This window comes from Pollicipes pollicipes, unplaced genomic scaffold (assembly GCF_011947565.3).
Source record: "Pollicipes pollicipes isolate AB1234 unplaced genomic scaffold, Ppol_2.1 Scaffold_1031;HRSCAF=1197_pilon_pilon_pilon, whole genome shotgun sequence".
In the NCBI taxonomy this organism is placed as follows: domain Eukaryota; kingdom Metazoa; phylum Arthropoda; class Thecostraca; order Pollicipedomorpha; family Pollicipedidae; genus Pollicipes; species Pollicipes pollicipes.
The window spans coordinates 1-26542 of NW_023595856.1; the positions used below are offsets into that span (position 1 = coordinate 1).

At 56.9% G+C, this 26542-nt stretch overlaps 1 pseudogene; it reads right to left on the reverse strand.

Moving 5' to 3' along the window:
- Window positions 1-897: 897 nt before the first annotated feature.
- LOC119100822 (RNA helicase aquarius-like) lies at window positions 898-26542 on the reverse strand (annotated as a pseudogene).

Sequence of the window (26542 nt, forward strand, 5' to 3'; positions counted from 1 at the left end):
GCCTCTGACAGTGGGAAACACCATATGAAAGTAAGAGGTGGTCACAGACGTAATCTTCGTGCTTTCGGCGTCACGTGCAGCTGCTAAGCACACACTGCTTGTCAATTCTTCACAAAACAGAGCTTGGCAGACACACACACACACCACACAACACACACCACACACACACACACACACACACACCACACACACACACACACACACACCACACACACACCACACACACACCACACACACACACACACACACACACGCACGCACGCACGCACGCACGCACGCACGCACGCACGCACGCACGCACGCACGCACGCACGCACGCACGCACGCACGCACGCACGCACGCAATCGCCCACGCAAACGCACACCAGTGTCAGGTCACAATGGTCACCTCAGCCGCCACCCGGACCCAAGCTGCTGGGTCACGCTGCCGACCGTTCCGCACGAGGCTGACCACGGACCGTTCCGCGCGAGGCTGACCACGGACCGTTTCGTGTGTGGCTGACCACGGACCGTTATGCGCGTGGCTGACCACGGACCGTTCCGTGCGAGGCTGACCACGGACCGTTTCGTGTGTGGCTGACCACGGACCGTTATGCGCGTGGCTGACCACGGACCGTTCCGTGCGAGGCTGACCACGGACCGTTCCGCACGACGCTGACCACGGACCGTTCCGTGCGAGGCTGACCACGGACCGTTCCGTGCGAGGCTGACCATGGACCGTTACGTGCGAGGCTGACCACGGACCGTTCCGCGCGTGGCTGACCACAGACCGTTCCGTGCGAGGCTGACCACGGACTGTTATGTGCGTGGCTGACCACGGACCGTTCCGTGCGACTGACCACGGACCGTTCCGTGCGAGGCTGACCACGGACCGTTCCATGCGAGGCTGACCTGGAGCGGGCGCGACCCTGGGCGTCCAGCTGCACGGTTGGCACGCCCAGCCGCACGAAGCGCGTGAAGAGCGACTGCTCCATGTTGGAGTACTTCTGGAAGGCCATGTTCTTGATGACGGGCGGCAGCTGGTGGTGGTCGCCGATCATGATCCACCGCTTCAGTCGGCTGCCAGACGCGGGTCGGATGTCAGCCGGGCGCCGGCGACCGGCGGCGCGCCACGGCACGCAAGGCCGGGACGCAGCGGACGGAACGCGGGCAGCAAGGTGGACAGCCCCCCGTTGGAGACGGCTAGCCGCAGGACAGGGGCACATCGGCCGTTGCGGAGCTCAGACTAGTAGCAGTACACCGCACATGCGACTGGGGATACGCGAGGATTGGGACAGACTGGTGGCGGGCAGGACAACATGGTGACAACATGAGACCAGAGAATATGGAGTGACAAAGTCGGGGATCTGCACGCGGCGGAACTGGCTTAACTTACATCATCTTAAATGGCCACCTCAATGGTGCTCCCTTTGCAAAGGCGGTCATCACCTGGTAGCTACGAGCACATTGGTTTTAGCTTTACCGCGCATCGCAGTGCTGTTGCACAGCTGATCACAATAACGTGATCGGCAAGCAGCCTACTACGAATCTGACAAAGATCCCTTTATCATCGCACACAGCCTCTAATGGAGGCACAATGGACCCAAAGTGACCGAATATATCCCGTTCCGTCCCGTCCCCGTCCCCGTCCCCGTCCCCGTCCCCATCCCCGTCCCCGTCCCCGTCCCCGTCCCCGTCCCCGTCCCCGTCCCCGTCCCCGTCTCCATCCCCGTCCCGTCCTCACTTGAAGCCGTCCTGAGGGTTCTGCAGCAGCAGCGGGATGAACGTCTCAATCTCGAGGATCTGCGCCGACTCCTCCATCAGGATGTTGTCGTACTTGAAGCCCAGCTGCACGAGCTCCTTGCGCTTGAGCGCCGCGTGCGTACACGTCATGGCGATCACCTTGACCTCCTTGATGAGCAGATAACGCGAGCGGTCCAGCCCGCTGCGCAACAGCTCGAATGCGCGGAAACTCGTCCAGCTGCTCGAATATCTCCGGATGTACCTGCCAGCGCGACTCCGAGTCATGCCCGCGCGACGGATGGCGCAGGGCATCCGGCACGGCTTCACCAGCGACTCTGAGTCATGCCCGTGCGACGGGTGGCGCAGAGAACCCGCCACGGCTCGATCGATGACTCTGAGTCATGCCGGTGCGGCAGATGACGCAGGGCACCCGGCACGGCTCGACCGGCGACCACATGCACGCTCGACCCATTGCTATAGCATGTGGAACCTCACGGCGAGCTGAAAACTTAGCCTGCCTCATCACCGAAATCGAATGCCACACAGTAATGAAGGATGTATCATGAGCAAGAGGCGAGCGCTTCAAAACAATGCAGTGTTTTTAGAATATATCTTGGGGATAACTGATTGCGATGCGTAAGTCAACAATACAGACGGAAAGGAAAACCCAATGTCCGAGGCGGACGGCAGGAGTTGTGCTTCTCATCGCAGACATACTAGAACACGGTACGGAAGGCAGCAAGCGAGAGGAGGTCTCCTATCGTAGGTTGGGGCGCACTGGCGGTTCCGCCGCGGCAGCTCGTGTACCAAAGTTACCTGAAGCAGCCCTGGGCGATCTCGAAGTCTTCGTCGAAAGAGTTGCCCTTGAAGACGGGCTGCGGCGCGTCCTCGAAGAACCTTGTGAACGGGAAGTTGTTGCGGATGCTGCTGATGGGCAGACTCTGAGGGTGAGTGCTCAGTGAGGGGACCACGGCCGCCGTCACACCCGCCTGCGGTGCGGATGCTGCTGATGGGCAGACTCTGAGTGTGAGGGTGCTCAGTGAGGGGACCACACCGCCGTCACACCCGCCTGCGGTGCGGATGCTGCTGGTGGGCAGACTCTGGGGGTGAGGGTGCTCAGTGAGGGGACCACGGCCGCCGTCACACCCGCCTGCGGTGCGGATGCTGCTGATAGGCAGACTGAGGGTGAGGGTGCTCAGTGAGGGGACCACGGCCGCCGTCACACCCGCCTGCGGTGCGGATGCTGCTGATAGGCAGACTGAGGGTGAGGGTGCTCAGTGAGGGGACCACGGCCGTCGTCACACCCGCCTGCGGTGCGGATGCTGCTGATGGGCAGACTGAGGGTGAGGGTGCTCAGTGAGGGGACCACGGCCGCCGTCACACCCGCCTGCGGTGCGGATGCTGCTGGTGGGCAGACTCTAGGGGTGAGGGTGCTCAGTGAGGGGACCACGGCCGCCGTCACACCCGCCTGCGGTGCGGATGCTGCTGGTGGGCAGACTCTAGGGTGAGGGTGCTCAGTGAGGGGACCACGGACGTCGTCACACCCCCTGCCTGGCGCCCAGCTCCGATCCACGGATATGAACCACAGGTTGACTTAGGCAGAGAGAAACGCACGCGATGCAAACAAGCGGCATATTTACATTACGTATAGGGGATGTGAGGGATTACGAGATGTCACTGGGTGGATCCGTAGCACCCATGAACTGAGGCCCTTTATTTTGAGACGGTTTTGAGTAAATATTTTTACAAAAGCGTGTTAACATATTCTATTGCCGTCAAAACATATGGCCTAATACAAATAGACCTGCTTGGAGTACAGCAAACCATGATTCATGTATTTTTTCGTTTAGGAAAACAGTACCTGTGGAAACGATATTACAACTAACGCACATCATAATTATCGCGGGTCTTTGCAAGGCCCCATAGCGAATCCACGTCGTGCCGCAACCAAAGCAGCGGCGCGGCGTGACCCCCCCCCCCCCCGCGACGGCGCGGCACGACCCCACCTCCCCCTGACACGGCGCGGCGTGACCCACCTCTCCCTGCGACGGCGGCACCAGGCTAAGGAAGCGCTCCCAGCGGCTCAGCACGTGCTGCATGAAGAAGTGCCCGGTCGCGTCTCGCAGGTGTAGGCGGCATCGCCGGCCACCTGCAGACTCTGCTGGCAGCCGCTGCACGGCGTCCAGCAGCGCCAGGCGCTGGGACATGCACGTAGTTGACTCGTCCGTACCTGGGCCGACACCGCGTACACGTCATGGTTCCAGTTCAAACCAAACTGTGCTATTGCGCAACAATGATGGAAGAATAAGGCATGGATCGGTATTCGGTACCTATGGTCATGCCGATGCACCTCTGCCTCTGCCATCTACCGGCCAACAGCAGTGGCTGTCCGCCCGCCCTGCACCGGTCCCGGCCGGACAAGGCAGGCAGCGCAGCCACTGGTGGGACATGACACCACCAGAACTGTCCGCCCGCCCTGCACCGGTCCCGGCCGAACAAGGCAGGCAGCGCAGCCACTGGTGGGACGTGACACCACCAGAACCGTCTCACCCCATAAAATAATAACATTTGGAAGGCGACAGCAACGTTACACACTTCACGGATGCAGTTTTCTATCCAGTTGGGCGGTGAAGGGGGAAGGGGAGGCTTCAGCTTGCTCCAACTTGCTTGCTTGCTTCGGCTCCAGCTTGGGCTCCTGCTCCCCAGCCTTGAAAAAGTAAGCCAAATCCGGGGCCACCCACGTTCTAGCTATTTTACGGATAGGTTGAGCCATTTTCACTGCACCCCTCTCTCTCGAACTCATTTTGCGAATCTGCGCCCCTGAGATACTTCATGGGTTGAGAGGCAGATTACATCTCAGTAAGTGTTTAACTGATGCAACAGGAAATTCTGGGCATTCTGGCAAGATAACAGTGTCTTCCAGTTTAGTAAAAAGTAAAACCCCCATCTGAGCATATTTGGGAAATACCAAAAGAAGCGAGCTGTTCTTCAATTCTCCAACTACAGCTGCTTTGAGGCAACTCAAAGCAGTCAAATTTGAAGAAACCTTCGTGATGATCCAATGACCTCAAATGGAACCTAACGCATGTCAGAATGCTAAGTTTGGGCGTTGAGATGAATGCCATTGGCTATTCCACCTCAAAGTACTTTGCGGTTACATTTCTAAGCACTTCTGTTTAGGTAACCAAACATATGCCTGGATCCCAAGGATGGATCCAGGATCTCCTGAAGAACAGACATCGGGACATTGGTGTATTACGGGCAGAAGTTATTTAAGATGATCATCAGTAGCACGGGACACGAATTTTTCTGCAAAACGGAAGAAAACAGAAAGAGACAATTTGTTGTGACTAAGACATTCATTAAAACATGATCACTTGTAGGCAGCTTAATGGTTTTGTCATACAATCTAGAAACAATTTTGGCTAACCATCCTCCAATGTTTAGTTTAATCAAGTAGTTGGCTTGCTGCTTTAATCAGAGAGCGTCCGTCTCAATAGATCCGTTTGCCCAGCTTAATAGGTCAGTTGGTTGGAGCGACTGCCTTCTGATCCGCCCACCCTTGGCGGGGTGGCGCTTCATGCGCCTGGCATTTGCCCTTAATTGGTATTGCCTGCGGCCAGTGGCAGCGCCCGTGGTTACGGTCAGGTGAGTTCATAGGGGACGACCTGACCGAGCACTGCAACACGTTTGAATTGCTCCTCTAAATCCTGACCGTTGGCCTGGGATCTTGCGATCGGATGGCGGGGACAGGGCTCACAAAGCCGGCGCCATCTAGCGGTTGGCTTTCATCATCCAAGAAACACATTCATTCAAAAGGTTCAGACTACATCTGGAAAAGTATTTTGCACAGTTTTGTCGTGTTGAAAGCACCCTTTCACAAACCATGCAAGTCGATAGTGTTGCTAAGATTGGACTGCAGATGCGACGTTCCTTCGAGCTGCAGCAAGCAATGGGTGTGCCAGAAATGATATCGTTATGTCGCCGGCAAGCCAAAACATGGGCCTTGACGCAGCCGTCCACATGCCATGCAAGTTCATTAACACCAAATAGTTGTCTCGGCACGGATCTCAGGGGAAATCATGAGTTCATTCTTTGTACGTCGAATGATTGGCCTTCTGCTGCTGCCTTCTGACTCAGCCCTTAAATACTGGACCGGACGTCATCAACCAACGACTTCCACGAAATTCCAAGCAGGCCTCTCGTTACGGCCTACCGTGAAATTGTGTCAGATACTGGGAAACGGTCAAGGCCAGACTGGGTCATGAAATAAAAACTGGCGGGGTCCGGCAGCATTCTGGCGACGCGTACCGGCCGCCCGTGGGAAGCGTGAACGGCGTGACGCAGCGCGCGTAGCGAGCTGCGCCAGCCATGCAGTGGCTCCGAGCTACAGGACAGCATGAGCAGCGTGACGCAGCGCACCTGAGCTGTCCCAGCCATGCGGTGGCTCCGAGCTACAGGGGGACAAACAGCGGATGCTCACCTCAATGTGCGGAAGGCAAATGGTAAACAGCGGTGAAACTGAGGCCGGTGTCCTACACGGCCTTAACGCCACGCCTCGGGCTCGTGCGCCGCCCGCACACGCACCTGCTGAAGTCCTTCTCGGTCTCGAGCGCCTCCTCGCCGTGGCCCAGTCGCAGCAGGTGGCGCTCGTCCATGTCCAGTGCCATGATCTTCTCGAACAGCTGGTTGAGCGCCTGGTTGCTGTGCGTGACGATGAGCGTACGCTGTTCGGGGAAGTTGTGGTAGATGTTGGAAATGATCTGGACGGCCACGTCCGTCTTGCCGGTGCCGGGCGGGGCCGACCACCAGCGTGAGGCCCGGCTGCGTGCCGGCCCGGATCGCCTCCACCTGTGTCGGCGTGAATCGCACCGTGTTCCTGGGCACAGGTCAGGGCAGGACAGGTTCAGATCAGGTCAGATCAGGTCACGTCGAGTCAGGACCAAAAAACAACATGATTCGAACTAATGTGGTCCATTTATCAAAAACCTGGAAATAATTTTAAAAAACACACACCGCACGCGCACACGCACGCGCACACGCACGAGCACAAGCACAAGCACAAGCACAAGCACAAGCACACGCACACGCAAACACACACACACAGATACATACATACATACATATATATATATAATTATATATATATATATATATATATATATATATATATATATATATATATATATATATATATATTATATATATATAACATTCGATATATAACATATATCGAATGAACCAAGAAGATATTCTTTAAATTATACTGAAACATACTCAGGGAAATAAAAAAACAAAAGCATGCAACGGTAATACAAATATGTCCACCGGCGAGCTCAGTACGTAAATTCCGCACCCGTAACGACCAGACCAGATCGGGCAGCCGGCCGGCGCCGTACCGTTTGGGCTGGACGTAGGGGTACGGTCCTCTGTTGGGCATGACGTGCGGCTCGACCAGCACCAGCTTGGAGAGCTCCTCCGGCGCGGCGTCCGGCCGGCTCTTCTTCTCCTCCACACCGACAAACGTCAGCCTGCGGCCGAACGGCGGGCGTCAGCGGACGGGACAGTCATCACCATCAGCGGACGGGACAGTCATCACCATCGGCGGACGAGACAGTCATCACCATCAGCGGACGGGACAGTCATCACCATCAGCGGACGAGACAGTCATCACACCATCAGCGGACGGGACAGTCATCACCATCAGCGGACGAGACAGTCATCACCATCAGCGGACGGGACAGTCATCACCATCAGTGGACGGGACAGTCATCAACATCAGCGGACGGAACAGCCATCACCATCAGCAGACGGGACAGCCATCATCATCAGCGGACGGGACAGTCATCACCAGCAGCAGGCGGGACAGTCATCACCATCAGTGGATGGGGACAGTTATCACCATCAGTGGACGGGACAGTCATCACCATCAGTGGACGGGACAGTCATCACCAACAGCGGACGGGACAGTCATCACCATCAGCGGACGGGACAGTCATCACCACCAGTGGACGGGACAGTCATCACCATCAGTGGACGGGACAGTCATCACCATCAGCGGACGGGACAGTCATCACCATCAGCAGACGGGACAATCATCACCATCAGTGGACGGGACAGTCATCAACATCAGCGGACGGGACAGCCATCACCATCAACGGACGGGACAGTCATCATCATCAGCGGACGGGAACAGTCATCACCATCAGCGGACGAGACAGTCGTCACCATCAGTGGACGGGGACAGTCATCACCATCAGCGGACGGGACAGTCATCACCATCAGTGGACGGAACAGCCATCACCGTCAGCGGACGGACAGCCATCACCATCAGCGGACGGGACAGCCATCACCATCAGCGGACGGGACAGTCATCACCATCAGCGGACGGGACAGTCATCACCATCAGTGGACGGGACAGTCATCACCATCAGCGGACGGGACAGTATCACCATCAGTGGACGGGACAGTCATCACCATCAGTGGACGGGACAGTCATCACCAACAGCGGACGGGACAGTCATCACCATCAGTGGACGGGACAGTCATCACCATCAGTGGGAGGGACAGTCATCACCAACAGCGGACGGGACAGTCATCACCATCAGTGGACGGGACAGTCATCACCATCAGCGGACGGGACAGTCATCACCATCGGCGGACGGGACAGCCATCATCATCAGCGGGAGGGACGGTCATCACCATCAGCGGACGGGACAGTCATCACCCATCAGCGGACGGGAGTCATCACCATCAGCAGGCGGGACAGTCATCACCATCAGTGGACGGGACAGTCATCACCAGCAGCGGACGGGACAGTCGTCACCATCAACGGACGGTGGCGGTAATGATTGAGCGGGAGCCGACAGAGCGGGACACAGCAGAGCGGGACCGTCAGGGCGGCCGCGGCCGGACCTTACCTGTAGGGCGGCCGTGGCTTGGCGGCGCCGGCACCAGCGCCTTCCTTCAGCTGCACCGTGTGGTGGGGGAAGCTGTGCCGCAGGTGCTCCATGTCCAGGAACGTATCATTCCAGTCCAGCGTGGCGATCTCATCCGGCATTCTGCGGGGCGGATCCGGGGTCAGGCTCGGCCGGACAGGGGATCAAAGCTCTACCGGAGCGGGGGGTCACGGCTAGGCCGGACCGGGGATCAGGGCTCAGCCGGACCGGGGTCAGGGCTCAGCCGGACCGGGGGTCAGGACTCGGCCGGACCGGGGGTCACGGTTCGGCCGGACCGGGGGTCAGGGCTCAGCCGGACCGGGGTCAGGGCTCCACTGTGGAGGCGGACGCGTTCCGGCCCCAGTCGATCACTGGCAAGCAAAACATTAATGATAAAACTCGACACGGCCAGGCTGTTAGTTTTGTTAGACAGACTTACCAAGTACGGGGCACACTTACCAGACGGCACAGCCTGTGGACGACATGACATGCTCTTGCACACATCAAGCGGGGCACGCCAGATAACACACAAAAGCCCCGGGGCAAAGGAATCCAATACACACGCAACGCCACTACAGCTTCCACACGCGTTTCATTACGGCTGCCGGTTATCTCCATGCGGCCTGTCGCGGGCCCGACGCCCAGCCAACACCCGGTCCCAGCCGAGGACGCTGCCTCCCCTCCGGCGGGCGGGATGGAGGTGCCCCGGCCCCGTGGGACCGGGCCCGACACCACTCACTTGGTGTAGTGGGCAGCGCCCGGGTCTCCGTAGCCAAGCACGATGTCGTGCAGCCAGTCAGGCACCACGCACTCGTTATTCATCAGATCCCGGATCGTCTCCAGCACCGCTTTGAAGTTGTTTTCCTTCGGCTTGCGGCGCATGATAATGTTGAACGTCTCGTACACGTCCTGAGCCAGATATCAGCGGGTTTATATGGGTGACTTCTGCGTTAGCTGGACATCCCGACGAAAGCACTGTTTGAAAACGGCCCGAGGCGGTCTGAAACCGGGCCGGCTGGTGCACAGCAGTGGAACAGCCCCTGGCGTGTGGCAGCCGGCCGGCCAACACAAACAGAACGGCAGACCTAACGCGTTTGATGCGTAACGAACGCCGAACTAACTGCAAAACAGAACACGCCACTAGTAAAGCCAACGCAGCTTATCAGCTTCGAACAAACCGAACAGCCCTGCACACTTAATCCACCAATCCAATCCAATCACTCATGCAAAAGTTTCAGATTCACTGACCACGCTTGCAGGCATGCTACGAGCCGTCACATGACTGGCACAAGGGTCTTGCCACCTGATATCAACCGCTGTTTTTTTTGCGTGACATTGGGCGCCTCCGCCGCCCAAGACCGCCCAGCTGACGCCGCTCGAGACCTCGGACGCCTACCCGTACTTAAGACCGTCTAGCTGTCGCCAATCATTACGAGCCTGGCTGACCTCCTTGCCGGCGGCGTTGTTGTCCAGGTCCTGGCGGTACTGGTTGCAGTCGAGCCAGACACGGAACGTGCGCCGGTCTCCCGGCAGCTGGGGGCGCGGGTCGGGCCCCTCCTCGATGACGCGGCCGCTCTCGTCCAGCATGCCTTCCACCTCGCAGCCGCGCACGTACGTGAGCCCCACCTGGGGCACGAACGGCGCCGCCGCGTCGTAGCGGGCACCTGCCGCACCGGGTCACCGTCAATCAGGCGGACAGTATCGGTTAGACGGCATCGGCCCGTCGGGCGGACAACAGTCACGCAGCATCGGTCTGTCAGGCGCAACGCATCGGTCAGACAGCATCGGCCGGTCAGGCAAACAGTATCGGGATCAAGCGGCGCCGGCCGGTCGGGCGGTCAGTGCCGAACGGTCATGTGAATAACCGGCCAGGCGGCCGAGGGGGTAACATGGAACTTTGCTATACGTAAGGGAGATTACTGTGGCACAACACGTGACTGCACTCGTGCCGGCAAGCTGTCGACAGGTGGCTGGGTTCAACTGCAGTTAGTGGAGCGAAGACGTCACCAATTATGCTTTGATGCTGCAGCAACAATCGATGGCACCGCGTTGTCAGTGGCATTTCTGTTGTTGTTTATTGGTGTTTTTGGGGCGCGCCGACTGCAGTGATCATTTGGCGCCCATAACGAGTCTTGTTTTACCTAACTAATGAACCGTGTAGAGTCCCGAAGTTTATATGTTTAACGAATAAAAGACTTGTTTAGATCCTAGAAAGCGAGAGTTTTCTCCTAAAATGTCGCAGAGCGTCAAGGGCGAGTCACGCTGACCAAAATAACGTCGACGTTCTTCCACGAGCCGCGGACATGATATGAGCACATGACGAACGGTGAGAACAGCACAACATCGATGGCAGATAGGTCTTTCTGCTCCTTGCGACAAATAACCGTGAGTTGCATACGTGTGCCCAATACGTAATCTGCAGAGCACCACCTCTTCTTACCTGACATTGTGGGAACATGATAACCACTGAGCCAGCTTGGGTTTTATTGCTCTGAGCTTATCTTTGTTTGTCCCATCCCAGCAACGCCGTCATTAGTTCTGCAGAAAGGTTTTTATTGCATGGTAATAATATGTAGCAGGGATAGAAAGAGAACGAACACGTGGAGCCAGCGCTGCTCGCCTTGCAGCCGCATCAGCCACCTCGTTGCCGGCGATTCAAGCGTGACTGGGGATCCAACACAAGATGGGTTTCTTTCGGGCCTGATTCAGTTGAGTCAGACGTCCTAAAATATCCTGTACAAGGGGATACGATGGATAAAAAGACTTCAGACTAAGAACACTGCTCAAAGAGTTTGTCAAAATCAGATGTGAAGGTTCGTCACTGACTTCAATGAAACACAACGCCTTGGTGATCGCTACCAACTACGATGTGAACACTGACGTTTGTGGAGGCAAAGGAAACGACCGGATGACGCCGCCGCTCACAAACGCACAATCCACACCGCCAGAGGCTTTAGATCCGTCCGTGTAAGTGTGTAATCGTCACATAACGCCACACGCTCAAGTGCCCTTGATCTCATTATATCTGACAAGACCGCATTATTTTTCATTTCGGCCAAAGACGTATCTATCGATGGCGAGGTCAAACGCCAGGGAGCAGTGGCCAGATGATTTATCCGCTTCAACCTTCGAATGGGAATTTCGCTTTCCGCCGCAAGGCTTGCATTCGGAGGCCAAAGGTTACAGCATGTACCCGAGGTACACTGCGACGAAAATCCACAGCAGGCCGTGAAAAACTGCGTTAAATGCCGGACGCGAGGGGAACTGTCGCAGGTGATGTGCGGAGCGCCCCTGTGATTACACGTAAAGCGGTGTGATGGACTGTGTCCAGGATGCGCTTGGTGGACTCACACGCGCTGTCATAAATAAAACATGCGCAGTCCACCTTACAACGTATGATTGAGCGATACAATAGCAAAAGCGTACTTCTATCTGCCCCATACGATGTGCGTGAAACGTGCTTTAGTATGTTCAAAAATTTAAAACAGCTTTCGCGTAGCGTTTCAGGATGGACTTGACGGGTTAGTCGGCGGTCAAGGTATACCCAAAGGTATCTAGCTACAGGCTCAGTTGGAATGTGTTGGCCACACAGACGGATAGACATATTGCCGCGTTGCCGACTACGACAAAAATGCAGGGCTACAGTCTTGTTGCTAGAAAACCTGAGCCCGTTTATCGTGCCCCACTTCTCGATACGATCCACAGCCAACTGAAGACGCCGCTCCATCGATGAAGCTCTTGCTGTGCTAGTCCAGATGGTAAAATCATCAACAAAAAGGGTACGACCTACAGACTGTGGCAGTTCAACCCCGATGTCGTATCATAACCGTGAACAGTGACACGCTCAGGACACCGCCCTGGGGCCCACCATTAACTTGATGGTGCCTCTCAGCGAGCGCGCTCCCAACACGGACACGGAAATAACGGTCAACTCAAAAGTTTTGAAGAAAAGTGCCCATATTGCAGCGTATACCATACCTATATAGCTTGACAAGAATACCATGACGCCATGTGGTATCATGGGCGCCCTCTATGTATAAGAAGACAGCGCCAGTGTGTCGATTTGCCTCAAATCCCTCACGAATCGCAGTGTGAAGAACTAAAAGATTATCCGCCGTGCTGCGATTCTTTCTAAAACCACACTGTGCGTTTGTAAAATGACGTGATGCTCCAAAAACCAGGTTAAACGGACATTAAACATATTCTCCATCAACTTATAGAGCGATGACGTAAGAGAAATGGGTCTATAATGTAAAGGATCTAGCCCACCTTTTCCCGGCTTCAAGAGAGGCACGAGAGTAGCTTCTCGCCAAGAAGCTGGGAATTCATCTCTGGTCCAAAGCGAATTAAAGACCACTAATACGCGAAGCACGCGACGCGGCAGATGTTTAAGCATATCGTTGTGACCAGTGTCCGGGCCTTCTGACACGCTGCGAAGCCTAGCGATCGCCGATTCCAACTCGAACAGCGTGAAAGGGTCATTATATGAATGCAGCTCACTCGTTGAAAAATCCACTGCAGATTGCTCCCATCGCATTCTATGCCGCACAACTGTGTGTTTGTGTTACCACTTACGCTGCGTTGGACCAGGGCCCGGGCAACCTCATTCGCAAAATCCAACGGGCGCGTCACAGCCTGGCCATTAACACGCAGCATCGGCAGAGCTATGGGTGAGAACTGACCCGAAATACGCTTGGCTCAGGCCCAAATCTGCGATGTCGGCGTAAATCGGTTTAGCGTGCTCACGTGCGCCCGCCAGGAAGCACGCTTTGCCTCCCTTAGTGCGCCGGGCAAAAGCTCTCGCTTTCTTAAAGGCTATCAGGTTTTCTACACTGCTCCTGGCGTCAAAAGCCCGAAACGCACGCTTACGCACCCGGATGGAGCTCCGACATTCCTCCGTACCCCACGGAACAGGAGTACGTCGCGGAGCGCCAGACGTGCATGGGATACAACTGTTGGCACACTCTAAAAGTCTGTGGGTAAAACCCTCAATGGAGGGTGGCGTGCTCTCAGGCCCAGTTACAAACGATTCTTAGAGCCGATTCTCGAATTCGCACCGGCCCACTTTCTTAAAATTCCAGCGTTGTGGTCTAAACTCAACGCTCCACCTCTGTTAAACCGGAACCACACTGGGAAGTGGTCACTTCCCATGGGGTCATCTCCGACACTCCACTCGAGATGTTGGACAAGCTGGGGAATAGAGAGGCTTAAGTCTAGCGCTGACGTCTGACCGGATAACATTGTAAAATGTGTACGAGTTCCTGTGCTTAAAATGCAAAGTGAAGCACCGTGGACATAATTTTCACACAGCCTCCCACAAGCAATGGTGACGTCACACCCCGAAGCGGTGTGATGCGCACTATGCCCCGGTCACTTCACAGTTCAACAGCACCACGATACTGTGTAAGCCGGCAGGCGCCGGCTTCGGTCACCAGCGGCCCGGCCACAGCCCACGCCGGCCAAGCCAGAGCCGGCCGCCGCCCCCCATAACGACGCGCCGCCTGAATACTGCAGGCGGAACGGCCACTACCCAGTACCGCCGCGGCTGGCGGTCGGCGCCGTCCCGCTGCGCGTCTCACCGAACGTCAGCTGAGGTCGCACCGTCACCAGGAAGCAGACGTCGTGCTTGCGCAGGCCCTCCCATTCGGCCTTCACCTCGTGGCGTACGCTCAGATTGACCGTGACGTCGGCCCGTACGCGCGCTGGCCGCCGCTCGCCGATGTTGGGCTTAGCCACCTGGCGGTGCGCGCCGAAAACAGCGCTGGCTTTACACGGACCTGACAGAGGGGGGCGGGGGGGGGGGGGAGGAGCTGCAAACGGTACTAGGACAGGAGGAAGGCAACGGTCCAAAGCACCGCAGTAAAGTAAAGTAGTCTTTCTGAAGATCAGTACAAAGCGATGGAAGGGCATTCAAACAAGATGACGGCACCCTATACATGCCACCAAAAAACAAAGAACCTGCACACTTGCGGAGTTGTACAGGCTAGCCGACGCACTGTTGGGGGATAGGGGGAGAAGCGTGGCCGACGCACTGTTGGGGGATAGGGAGAGAGGCATGGCCGACGCCTGTTGGGGGATAGGGAGAGAGGCGTGGCCGACGCACTGTTGGGGGATAGGGAGAGAGGCGTGTTGCGATCCTCTCCTTCCCCTTCACGGGGATACTCTTCTTACCATAGACACCGTTACATGGATGAATCAAACGTTCTGATGATACAAATACTTTTTGAAGAAAGCCAAGGGTTGTCATTCTTACACATAGCTCGGCCTCGCTTTCCGGTGTGGTGGGCAGCCCTGAGGGATGTCACTGGTCGGCCCACCCAGCACTCGACTGCTGACCGCCCTCTCGGGGCTCTACTGACGGACTGCAGGGACGTCATACCACAGCCCCAGCTGCAGGCACGTCACACCACATCTCCGGCTGCAGGGACGTCACACCACAGCCCCGACTGCAGGGACGTCACACCACATCTCCGGCTGCGGGGACGTCACACCACAGCCCCGACTGCAGGGACGACACACCACAGCCCCGACTGCAGGGACGACACACCACAGCCCCGACTGCAGGGACGTCACACCACAGCCCCAGCTGCAGGCACGCCACACCACAGCCCCGACTGCAGGGACGTCACACCACAGCCCCAGCTGCAGGGACGTCACACCACAGCCCCAGCTGCAGGGACGTCACACCACATCTCCGGCTGCAGGGACGTCACACCACAGCCCCAGCTGCAGGGACGTCACACCACAGCCCCGACTGCAGGGACGTCACACCACAGCCCCAGCTGCAGGGACGTCACGCCACATCTCTGGCTGCAGGGACGTCACACCACAGCCCCGACTGCAGGGACGACATACCACAGCCCCGACTGCAGGGACGTCACACCACAGCCCCAGCTGCAGGGACGTCACACCACAGCCCCGACTGCAGGGACGTCACACCACAGCCCCAGCTGCAGGGACGTCACGCCACATCTCTGGCTGCAGGGACGTCACACCACAGCCCCGACTGCAGGCACGTCGCACCACAGCCCCGACCGCAGGCACGTCACACCACAGCCCCGACTGCAGGGACGACATACCACAGCCCCGACTGCAGGGACGTCACACCACAGCCCCAGCTGCAGGGACGTCACGCCACATCTCTGGCTGCAGGGACGTCACACCACAGCCCCGACTGCAGGCACGTCGCACCACAGCCCCGACCGCAGGCACGTCACACCACAGCCCCGACTGCAGGGACGACATACCACAGCCCCGACTGCAGGGACGTCACACCACAGCCCCGACTGCAGGGACGTCACACCACAGCCCCAGCTGCAGGGACGTCACACCACAGCCCCGACTGCAGGGACGTCACACCACAGCCCCGACTGCAAGGACGTCACACCACAGCCCCGACTGCAAGGACGTCACACCACAGCCCCGACTGCAAGGACGTCACACCACAGCCCCGACTGCAGGCACGTCACACCACATCTCCGACTGCAGGCACGTAACACCACAGCCCCGACTGCAGGCACGTCGCACCACAGCCCCGACCGCAGGCACGTCACACCACAGCCCCGACCGCAGGCACGTCACACCACAGCCCCGACTGCAGGCACGTCACACCACAGCCCCGACTGCAGGCACGTCACACCACATCTCCGACTGCAGGCACGTAACACCACAGCCCCGACTGCAGGCACGTCACAACCCACAGCCCCGACCGCAGGCACGTCACACCCCAGCCCCGACTGCAGGCACGTCACACCACAGTTGGGCTATCCTGTGACGCGGCCCGCCAGTGGCGGGGTCACCAGGTCACCACTCGCGCCCGCTCACCTCCACGATGGCGAAGCTGACAACAGGGACGTCACACCACAGTCGGGCTATCCTGTGACGCGGCCCGCCAGTGGCGGGGTCACCAGGTCACCACTCGCGCCCGCTCACCTCCACGATGGCGAAGCTGACAACAGGGACGTCACACCACAGTCGGGCTATCCTGTGACGCGGCCCGCCAGTGCCGGGGTCACCAGGTCACCACTCGCGCCCGCTCACCTCCACGATGGCGAAGCTGACGACAGGCTGCGCCATGCGCGCCCAGCCGCCGAACATGGTGTCCCCGATCTCGTTCTTCCATGGCTGGAGCCGCAGCACGATGTCCTCGATGTCCTGCCGTATCTCGTCTGCCGCGGAACCCGGGGGGTCAGGTCAGGTCAGGAGCCCGGGTAGATCACCACTGACGGTCCGCTGGATGGACAGATTCCTGGACAATCCTAACAAGCTGAGAAGCCAGAGACAAAGGGCCTAGATATATGGTCCCACACTGAAGTGGTACGACCGAGCAAATATCCACATCTCAGTTCACGACAAAGCATCAGTTATGGGAGGGGGAGCTGGACAGCTCATGGGGGTCATCCTTTGACAGAAAACAGTTTTCATAAGTAACAGGCGAAAGGAAAACAGCAAACCATTCACCTTAAAGGAATTATTCATGTGGTCTTGACACGACATCAGTTTAATGACGGCATACCAAATGTCAATGAAATTGCTCTCAGATAGTCATCCCAGGTAACATATACTGCACACAGATGGTCACATCGAACAGGACAATATGTGCCTAGTGAACCGCCAGATGCGATCACTCCGTTGACAGTTTGTACTTTCGGGCCCCCCGACTCGTAAGAGCTCAGTCGTCCAGAGCTCCCCACGGCTGGACCACTCGTTTCATGCAATGTGTTTCTTTTTGTACATAGTTAAGTCACAGCTCTCTGATTCGTCCGAGCCATGCCTGCCCGCCGGACATACGGCGGGTCTGCGCCACACCCACCGGTCAGACAGCGAGTCTGCACCACACCCGCCGGCCAGACAGCGGGTCTGCGCCACACCCACCGGTCAGACAGCGGGTCTGCGCCACACCCACCGGTCAAACGGCGGGTCTGCGCCACACCCACCGGTCAGACAGCGGGTCTACGCCACACCCGCCGGCCAGACAGCGGGTCTGCGCCACACCCTCCGGCCAGACAATGGGTCTGCACCACACCCGCCGGCCAGACAGCGGGTCTGCGCCACACCCACCGGCCAGACAGCGGGTTTGCGCCACACCCGCCGGCCAGACAGCGGGTCTACGCCACACCCACCAGCCAAACAGTGGGTCTACGCCACATCCACCGGTCAGCCCGGGTCTGCGCCACCCCCGCCGGCCAGGCAGCGGGTCTGCGCCACACCCTCCGGCCAGACAATGGGTCTGCACCACACCTGCCAGCCAGACAGCGGGTCTGCGCCATGCCTGCCAGCCACTCACTCACATGTTGATTCCAGCCGAAACAGGTTGAAGTTGCGGAGCAGGTAGTCGTGCAGTGTGAGGAACTGCAGATTGAGCTTGGGCAGCGCCAGGCAGCCTTCGCCCGAGAAGTACTCGCTCGGCACCACGTTGCTGTCCCAGATGATGGCCTCGGTCGGGTACAGTGGCATCTCGTTGAGCGCCTGCAGCTGCGAGGTACGCCGCTCGTGGCGGGAGACCTGGCCGTCGGAGGCACCGCCCGATCAGGGGAGAGCACGGCAGGACCGGGGGCGCCCCACAGACCGGGGTCACCGGCACGCCGCGCCCAGACCATGCGACGCTGGCGCTCTGTCACAGACGGTTCACGGCTGATCAGACGCCAGGGAACCAACCATTGCATGAAGGAGCCAACCAGCCGCGAGCACCGAGCCATGCTGCAGATCGTGCTCAATGAGAGCAAAATGCAAAGCGATTAGGATTACTGCTGCGCTGCAACCGGCCTCTTAATTCTGATCTCACTTTGCGTGACGCACCTCACGTCCATAGCTCAAGCGCGTGCGATTTGTGTTTAAGTGCGTTCACGCTCCCTCGTGCCAGTGTCCCCCCTCCCCCTTGTCCTCGACAGCACGCCGTTCCGCCCTTCTGTACACCACTGCGTGTGCGGCAGCGGCGGCACGCTCACCAGCATCTCCAGCAGCAATTCCGTCTCGTACTGTGGCTTCTCGGCGTCCGCCTGGGCCGGCGGGTCGGGCAGCAGCGCCAGGAACGCCGCCACCTCGTGCAGCTGCCGGTTGGTCAGCCCGCCGAACTGTTTGGTCAGCTGCTCGCGCGTGTCCACCGATGCCACGTTGGAGAGACTGAACTGACGCAGCCCCGGGAACTTAGAGAAGGACGCCACCTGGTGGGGGCGGCAGGAGGCGGTCAGCTAGAGAAGGACGCCACCTGGTGGGGGCGGCAGGAGGCGGTCAGCTGGAGAAGGACGCCACCTGGTGGGGGCGGCACGTGGCGGTCAGCTGGAGAAGGACGCCACCTGGTGGGGGCGGCACGTGGCGGTCAGCTGGAGAAGGACGCCACCTAGTGGGGGCGACACGTGGCGGTCAGCTAGAGAAGGACGCCACCTGGTGGGGGCGACACGTGGCGGTCAGCCTGGAGAAGGACGCCACCTGGTGGGGGCGACAGGAGGCGGTCAGCTGGAGAAGGACGCCACCTGGTGGGGGCGGCACGCGGCGGTCAGCTGGAGAAGGACGCCACCTGGTGGGGGCGGCACGTGGCGGTCAGCTGGAGAAGGACGCCACCTGGTGGGGGCGGCACGTGGCGGTCAGCTGGAGAAGGACGCCACCTAGTGGGGGCGGCACGTGGCGGTCAGCTGGAGAAGGACGCCACCTGGTGGGGGCGGCACGCGGCGGTCAGCTGGAGAAGGACGCCACCTAGTGGGGGCGGCACGCGGCGGTCAGCTGGAGAAGGACGCCACCTGGTGGGAGCGGCACGTGGCGGTAAGCGCCACGCCGTGTCACCGACGGCTGGGACGCGGCACGCAAGCCCACAAGGGCCACATTCAATAGCACAGCCAGACACGCAATCAACAAGCACGCCTGCAAACATCGCCGCATCTGAAGCAACCGTCCACTCATGTGTTCTGAATGATTGTAGGTAACATCTCGCACGCCCAGGGATAGTACAAGGAACTAACTATATTAATGACAGATAATTAACTTCAATACCTCTGACAACAGAAACTATTGGATCGGTTCGGATCGGTAGCCGGTGCTTGGTCGCACCTGACCAGCATAGACTGTGACCTTGCACGGCCCCATCTCAGCGCCGATGAGGAAACAAAGCCGCTGCCGCCCGGTTGATCTAGAGCAGCCCCGAGCTTCCGGCTCGCCTGGAGGCGGCGGCGGGGGCGGCGCTCACCTGCAGGGAAGTGATGCGGCTGTAGTGGAGCTGCATCATGTCGCGGTCCGACAGCGGGTCGCCCGTCTGATCGTTGATCTCGAACCGGGAGTAGAACGCCAGCATGTCCAGCAGCTGAAACCACGGGTGACGGACGCTCAACCATCGCGACAGCCTAACGCTACCACACTCACCATACGCTGCTAAACGCCATCAAATCTAGCATACACATACTGGGCTCCCATCACTTCAGTGGGGTTTAGGTTCACCAGCTATGGTTCCTAGTCAATTCAGGTAACGACACACACATACACAATTAATGACGTCAGGTAAGGTAAGCGCAATCTCGCAGACGTGCCGTTCCCAAACGGCGGCTCGGCTCTGAGCCCGGCGGGCCGAGCCGCCCTGCCTGGGCCCGGGGCGGCGACCCACCTGCACGAACAGCTTGCCCTCCTCGCGCTCGGCCAGGCCCGACAGCCGGCAGCGCACCACTAGGTGCGCGTCGTCCAGCAGCGTGTTGAAGAAGCGGCGCGTTGGCAACAATGCCTCCAGGTCGATCATCAGCTGCACCATTTGTTCGCAGTAGGCCACGCGCCGCCGGTCCACGTAGCCTGCCGCCGGCGGTCCAGGTCAGCGCTGACGTTACTCGGCCGGTACAGACACACAGCCACGTCATGTCACGGGCGGGATCTGTTCTCCGTCATTCGGCCCGTACAGACACACAGCCACGTCATGTCACGGGCGGGATCTGTTCTCCGTCATTCGGCCCGTACAGACACACAGCCACGTCATGCCACGGGCGGGATCTGTTCTTCAGTCCTTCGCTCTGACGTTTTCCACTCCTATTGATGTCAGCTGCCACACCATGCTAGTTTGAGAACTAACGCGATTTCGGGTGACAGCTGTCGCCTGCAATGACGCATGCAATTTGAGGCGTATATAGTGAATGCGACATATTTTTAACACTTTCAGAATCCCCACTTTTCACCTGCGCGTCCCGACCCCACAATATTTGAGCTGCGCAGTTGCGGAGCCTCAACCTCAGATACAACTCTGTCTAAACACGAAGGCCCACAATGTGTAACAGCGCCAGCGGAGCGACCAATCGCGCGCCATTTCCGTGCTGCGGCTGTCTTCGCGTCACGTAGGCCGCTGTCGTAAAGCGCTCAAACCTTCGCGGTGCACTGGAAGCTGCTGTGTTTGCCCAGGGCCCGACATACCTTCGTCGGGCGTACTCTCCAATATCTTCAGAAACTTCTGGATCAGATTGTACAGAAACCTCCGCTGAAAGTCCAGCTTGGCCTTCTCCTTTTCGTCCAGCTGGGCATCCTTCTTCTGGAGGATTTTCCAGAACTTCCTCCATTTGGGGATGCGCCGCAGTTCGGCCTCGCGCCGCTTCTGCAAAACGGTGCGCATATTGAACACCAAAGCAAATGGGACAATATCCATGCTTGCTATATGGCGGAGACGCGCGGCATCATCTGTTCCTTACCCCGCACGTGCACCACATAAGAACACGCTGCTCCGAGTTTCGACCCAAATGGAACCCATGGTAGTTGGGATAAGGCTGTTAGGCTGGGAATTGGTAACACAAGGCCAACTCTGTTCTACAGTGCAACCAAACCATGAGCATACACCACTTCTTTCACAATCGACACCCGACCGAACACGGCACCGGCTCTGCGGCCGGCCGGTTCTGCGTGAACGCGGCGCCTGGCGTGCCCGCTGGAGCAGTGATACACACCTCGAGCAGGCAAATCCACATGGGCAGCGAGACGAGCCGCTGCACCTGGGCGCGCACCAGCTCCACCTCCATGCTGTTGAAGCAGTAGTCGAGGAAGACCAGCAGCGCCGTCATCTCCCGGAACGACACGCGCTCCAGACAGGTGGTGGTTACTTGGTGGAAGAACTCGGCGAAGTGCTGCGGCGCCTTGACAAACGGCTGCCAGAGCGGACCGAGCGGGGTCAAACGGCGAGCTGGGCTCGCAGAGCTGACGAACTCCGCGTCGATCATACCATCGTGACACCACAGCCTTTCATTGAGATCACAGTTCGCTGAAACGGCACACTCCATCAAGACAGCAGGCTTGCGTCAAGTGTCACCGTACAACTTTGTCATGTACGAAAAACCAACTGCGACTCAAGACACGGTTTGCCTGATTTTCCATGTTGGAAAAACAATGAAATACCGAGTCACGAGTTCGTTAGACACCATCACAGAGCCATGCGTACTGACGCACCGCCAAAACCTGTTGCAGCCACCCCCTGCATCCGCGCTGCCACGACGCCCGTGGTCAGCACGGTAGCGCCCAGCCCCGGCCTCGCTCTACGTCTTTCTGCAGCCCTCAGCTTTGCCCTCCGTCAGCAGCCCCAGCCTCGCCCCCCGTCTGCAGCCCCAGCCTCGTCCTCCGTCTGCAGCTTCCAGCCTCGCCCTCCGTCTGCAGCTCCCAGCCTCGCCCTCTGTCTGCAGCTCCCAGCCTCGCCCTCTGTCTGCAGCTCCCAGCCCCGCCCTCTGTCAGCAGCCCCACCCCAGCCTCACCCTCCGTCAGCAGCCCCCAGCCTCGCCCTCTGTCTGCAGCCCCCTGCCTCACCCTCCGTCTGCAGCCCCCAGCCTCGCTCTCCGTCTGTCTGTCTGCAGCTCCCAGCCTCGCCCTCCGTCTGCAGCTCCCAGCCTCGCCTTCTGTCAGCAGCCCCCTGCCTCACCCTCTGTCTGCAGCTCCCAGCCTCGCCCTCTGTCTGCAGCTCCCTGCCTCACCCTCCGTCTGCAGCTCCCAGCCTCGCCCTCTGTCTGCAGCTCCCAGCCTCACCCTCCGTATGCAGCTCCCTGCCTCACCCTCCGTCTGCAGCTCCCAGCCTCCCCCTCCGTCTGCAGCTCCCAGCCTCGCCCTATGTCTGCAGCCCCCAGCCTCGCCCTCCGTCTGTCTGTCTGCAGCCCCCAGCCTCGCCCCATGTCTGCAGCCCCCAGCCTCGCCCTCTGTCCGCAGCTCCCAGCCTCGCCCTCTGTCTGCAGCTCCCAGCCTCACCCTCCGTCTGCAGCTCCCTGCCTCACCCTCCGTCTGCAGCTCCCAGCCTCGCCCTCCGTCTGCAGCTCCCTGCCTCACCCTCCGTCTGCAGCTCCCAGCCTCGCCCTCCGTCTGCAGCCCCCAGCCTCGCCCTATGTCTGCAGCCCCCAGCCTCGCCCTATGTCTGCAGCCCCCAGCCTCGCCCTCCGTCTGCAGCTCCCTGCCTCACCCTCCGTCTGCAGCTCCCTGCCTCACCCTCCGTCTGCAGTTCCCAGCCTCGCCCTCTGTCTGCAGCTCGCTGCCTCGCCCCTCCGTCTGCAGTTCCCAGCCTCGCCCTCTGTCTGCAGCTCCCAGCCTCGCCCTCCGTCAGCTGCGCGGCACATTCACTCACGTGCCAGGCGGGGACGCGCTCGCGGACCTTCTCGTTGACGGTGACCACGATCGACATGAGGTGAGCGTGCGTGGCCAGGCGCGGCTGGTAGTTGGGCCACAGGTAGTTCTCCAAGTACTGCGAGAACTCGAGCAGCATGACACGGCGTACGGCGAAACTGCGGGCAGCCATGACACAGATCAGAGGTGTATCAGCTCCAATGGGGCCGAACACCGTGGAACACTGCGGCGACGACGTTTCCTATTTTCTTTATATGAAAGCAGTCGCGATGATTTCTTTCTCGAAATCCGATGACAGAAATAAACTGGGCCCAGGCCGACGGCAAATACCGCTAGTCGCCAGCCAGCAGTATTCTGCTTACTTGATGGCACATTCCCGCATAGTACACAGGGTGGAAATAACATGGGTTTAAACTGTCGGACACCAGCTGAGAACCGGTAACGTAAGCTAAAAACACATGAACTAAAAACGCATGCGTACAAGACAAAAGAAAATGATAAGACAGATAAATGGATGGAAGTAAGCATACCATGGAATAAGTAAGAGAAAGTGAGAGATCCAGGACAAGACAGTAAAAAACAAAACAAAACAAAAACCAAACCAAACCGAACAACACAAAACAAGGTAAGGACACAGACAGCAGGCATTACTCACTTTGAGCCAATGAGCTCCTGCTGGTAGATTTCTTCAATGATAGCTGGGTTGAATGGAGCCTGCTGACCCACGCTGATAATGTATGGGGACCAGTATTGATTGGCCAGCTGTGAAAGTTATTGATGCATCTTCAGGTCCCATCCTGCACCAATGAACTTAAGAAATGGGTTCAGCTACAGCAACAGAGGAGTAAGCCAAACTAATATTTTAGGACAATTCTCAAAAGAAACTGCCATGAAGTCTGGAAGCCAACAATGACCAGAGAGGTTCAACCAAACATACTGAGCATCTACACTTGTCACACCTGGTGATGCCAAACATGTTTGACATCATCAGCAGAACCTGCTGACCACTTGCAATCAAGCATACACAGAGCTGTGAAATGAAGCTACCCACGCAAGGCAGAGTGTGATGCGAACGTGGCATTTGAACACATATTGGCACAAGCTGTAGCCACAGAGGAGGCTGCTTCAAAAGTTGTGTGTTCCTTGTGTGGTACTAACCTGTGTGACACGGTCTGCATTGATCTGCTGCACTGTGGGTGCCGCCCCCTTGCTCCTGCCAGTGTCTTTCATGATGGCTCTTGCTGAACTTCACTCACGCCTGGAAATGACGTAGACGCATGACAAAACAAATAAGTTCATGTGAACTGCGTGGTTTGAAGCATGCATCTGAATATGATAAAAAATAGCAGAATTTAAGAGAAATAAGGCCTGATGCTATGAGCTAACATGCCCCAATGGTATGGGCTAACATTGTAAGAATAGTTCCACCATTATCCTATACTGAACTGGAACACGCTGTTAGCAAAAATGAGAGCCCTCTATGATAACTGCCATTCTCACACATGGGGGAAAGTTTGGAGTTAATTAGTGCACTGGTAAGTTGTTGATGTTCCCATTGGTACTTAAAAACACACTACTGCTGAGGCTTTATGGAACTTCCTGCTGCCTCTCACCCTGGCAGGCAGGGCACATATAGTGAGGAATCAAACACCATACGCACTGCTAAATCCACATGCTATTCATTGGAGTTGTTGATAGTGGTATCAATATGACCATCAATCTAATGGGTCAATAAGACTACCAATTCTCATAAAAAATATGAAAAGCAGAGGCAATCTATACATGTTCTGCCCATACATTCTGAAGAAATATTGTCTTTTAGATAAGACACACTTTCAAAAAAAGGGTTTACAGGTCATTTGCCAAGCAACACATTAGTGACCACTGAGACACCTTCTTAATTAATGAGTATGCAAGCCACATGCTTTTGTCACAAAATATGTATTAGGCTGCAAATATGCGGGTATCAAATGAAATGCATGTGTCAGTCAGAAATGTCTGGGCTTGTGCAACTGTGAAGAGAACCTATATCTCAGTCACAGGTATTAATGCTGCTCCAGGCATATCTTGTATGATAGGTGGGCACTTAACATTTATTTTGATAGGATCCTGTCATGTAGCAGTTGCACATGCATGTTAGATACACATGTTGTGAAATATCAGCATCTTATGATAAAGGGGTGATTTATCTGAGAGATGAGCAGCCTCAATACTATTATTCCCTTACACTTTCATGCACCCTTGCAATCTTAATCAGCAATGCAGTAAATACTGCTCTGTCAGCCCAGTGTGTTACAAGTGACCTCAGGATACCTTGTAATTATATTAACTGATCTTTACTAACTTAACATCTGCCAGAGGCCTGAATCTTGATCATGTTTTGGATAGTCTCTAAGCAGCTAACCACCTGAGTTCATTCTGCTGAGTTCATGAAACTTAATATACCAGGAGACTGGTATATTCAAGTTTATCATTACACTGTGATTATATTGAGCCCCCAACAGAATATGGTTCCTTACACCAGAAGACAAGACTTGTCACAATACCAAACAGATCATTGCGACTGAAACATGTTATACAATACATGAACATGTCCTGTGTAGCAGCAATAGCACAGTAACAATTTCAATAACAGGATGCATACATGATAAATTTGACCACTCAGAGCTTGGCAAATGGTTGACACCCATCTTAGTACATAACAAGCCATGTGTGATAATGCAAAGGTATGTCAGACAAACCCCAAAAATCTCTCCCCTAGAAACAATGTAAAAACTGATCATTTTTGTCTGACCTGAAATGCTAGAAGTGAGCATAAGGTACAGTGCACAAATGTCATGTAGGTATCCAGCATAGCTGATTAATTTTAGTTCCAGATGGATAAATTGAGAATGGACACACTCTGAAAAGCATGCAATTTTATGGTCTAGCCTGGAAATGCATAAGTGTGTGAAACAAACCAAAAACAATATGATAGAATACAAAAATAAAAATACCCAACCTCTCATAAAATTCAACACATCTGTATCAAGCATTATTGGGTGTGTGTGTACACATTCACCTTAATTTATCACAAAGAGACATCTTTTCAACCTGAATTCCTTAAATCAAATGTTTGAGCCCAGAACCATGGGTAAAACAGCATTCAGTAACACTCTGCACTCCGACCATACCATATCAGGCACCGCTCATTTGATTATCACTTTTATACCATTCACAGAACCCCATGTCGTCCCTCATACAGTACAAAAAATCCTCTTCACCATTCATCCAATTATTACAGGGCTAATCCGAGTTGCCGCGTCTCACCCCCGCTCGGCGACACATCGCCC